Here is a 2500-nt window from a genome sequence, read left to right as displayed (position 1 = left end):
CTAGCCACGAGGGGCACCGTCGTGTGTTTGTCTTGCCATCGGTGTGGCATCGTGGCCATGCCTTTGCCAACACAAGGCAACGGCCGTCATGCGGCCCAAGGCCAACCGCCTAGCCACGAGGGGCACCGTCGTGCATTTTTCTTGCCGTGGGTGTGGCGTCGTGCCCATGCCTTAGCCAACGCAAGGCAACGGCCGTCGTGTGGCCTAAGGTCAACCGCCTAGCCATGAGGGGCACCGTCGTGCGTTTTTCTTGCCGTCGGTGAGCCATCGTGCCGATGCCTTAACCAACGCAAGCCAACGGCCATCGTGCGGCCTAAGGCCAACCGCCTAGCCATGAGGGGCACCGTAGTGCATTTTCCTTGCCGTCGGTGTGGCCGTCGTGCCCACGCCTTGGCCAACGCAGGGCAACGGCCGTCGTGCGGCCTATTGCCCACCTCCTAGCCGTGAGGGGCACCGTCGTGCATTTTCCCAGCATGGCTACAGAGGTTTACCCGTGGCCTTGGGAGCAAAACCCCACGGCAGTTGTGCTTTTTTCTTGCCGTCGGTGAGGCCGTCGTGCCCATGCCTTAGCCAATGCAAGGCAACGGCCGTCGTCCGTCCTAAGGCCCACCGCCAAGCCGTGAGGGGCACCGTCGTGCATTTTTCTTGTCGTCGGTGTGGCCGTCGTGCCCACGCCTTAGCCAACGCCGGGCAACGGCCGTCATGCGGCCTAAGGCCGCCATGAGGGGCACCGTCGTGCGTTTTTCCAGCATGGCTACAGAGGTTTACCCGTTGCCTTGGGAACAAAACCCCACGGCAGTCGTGCGTTTTCCTTGCCATCGGTGAGGCCGTCGTGCCCATGCTTAAGCCAATGCAGGGCAACGGCCGTCGTGCGGCCTAAGGCCCACCGCCTAGCCATGAGGGGCACCGTCGTGCGTTTTATTTGCCGTCGGTGTGGCATCGTGCCCATGCCTTAGCCAACGCTAGGCAACGGCCGTCGTGCGGCCTAAGGCCAAACGCCTAGCATCGTGCCCGTGCTTTAGCCAACGCAGGGCAATGGCCATCGTGCGGCCTAAGGGCAACCGCCTAGCCACGAGGGGCACCGTCGTGTGTTTTTCTTGCCATCGGTGTGGAATCGTGCCCATGCCTTAGCCAACGCAAGGCAACGGCCGTCATGCGGCCTATGGCCGACCGCCTGGCCATGAGGGGCACCGTCGTGCGTTTTTCTTGCCGTCGGTGTGGCCGCCGTGCCCATGCCTTAGCCAACGCAGGGCAACGGCCGTCGTGCGGCCTAAGGCCCACCGCCTAGCCATGAGGGGCACCGTCGTGCGTTTTATTTGCCGTCGGTGTGGCATCGTGCCCATGCCTTAGCCAACGCTAGGCAACGGCCGTCGTGCGGCCTAAGGCCAAACGCCTAGCATCGTGCCCGTGCTTTAGCCAACGCAGGGCAATGGCCATCGTGCGGCCTAAGGGCAACCGCCTAGCCATGAGGGGCACCGTCGGCCGTTCTTCTTGCCGTCGGTGTGGCCATCGTGCCTATGCCTTAGCCAACGCAGGGCAACGGCCGTCGTGCGGCCTAAGGCCCACCGCTTAGCCATGAGGGGCACCGTCGTGCGTTTATCTTGCCGTCGGTGTGGCATTGTGCCCTTGCCTTAGCCAACGCAAGGCAACGGCCGTCGTGTGGCCTAAGGCCTACCGCCTAGCCATGAGGGGCACCGTCGGGCGTTTTTCTTGCCGTCGGTGTGGCATCATGCCCTTGCCTTAGCCAACGCAAGGCAATGGCCGTCGTGTGGCCTAAGGCCTACCACCTAGCCATGAGGGGCACTGTCGTGCGTTTTTCTTGCCGTTGCCTTAGCCAACGCAAGGCAACGGTCGTCGTGTGGCCTAAGGCGCACCGCTTAGCCATGAGGGGCACCGTCGTGCATTTTTCTTGCTGTGGATGTGGCGTCGTGCCCATGCCTTAGCCAACGCAAGCCAACGGCCGTCGTGCGGCCTAAGGCCTATCGCCTTGCCATGATGGGCACCGTCGTGCGTTTTTCACGTCGTCGGTGTAGTGTCGTGCCAATGCTCCGTCATGCGGCCTAAGGCTCACCGCCTAGCCTTGTTTTCGCTTATTTTTATCTTTTTAAGCATACATGTTGAGTCTCGTTAATGTCCACCGCCGTATGTCTTTGAAATTCATAAATTGCTTTTTTTTTTAATTAAACTATATTTTTGTATTTTTTATTATTTTTTATTATTTTTTTGTTTTTATTTTTGTTCAATTCAATCTTGGAAATTTTTTATTTTTTTTTATTTTTTTTGTTTTTATTTTTGTTCAATTCAATCTTGGAAAATTTTTATTATTTTTTATTGTTTTTATTGTTTTTATTTTTGTTCAATTCAATCTTGGAAATTTGTTTTATATTTGTTTCAAGCACCCATGTGTAGGTGTGTTAAATACACACTAAATTGCCATCTATTGGTGGCTATATTTGTGAGACGAAAAGGGTGTGGGTCTACTAACGGTTTGAGTTTTTTA

Source organism: Coffea arabica, chromosome 7e (genome assembly GCF_036785885.1).
Source record: "Coffea arabica cultivar ET-39 chromosome 7e, Coffea Arabica ET-39 HiFi, whole genome shotgun sequence".
NCBI lineage: Eukaryota > Viridiplantae > Streptophyta > Magnoliopsida > Gentianales > Rubiaceae > Coffea > Coffea arabica.
This window is presented reverse-complemented; position numbering follows the sequence as displayed.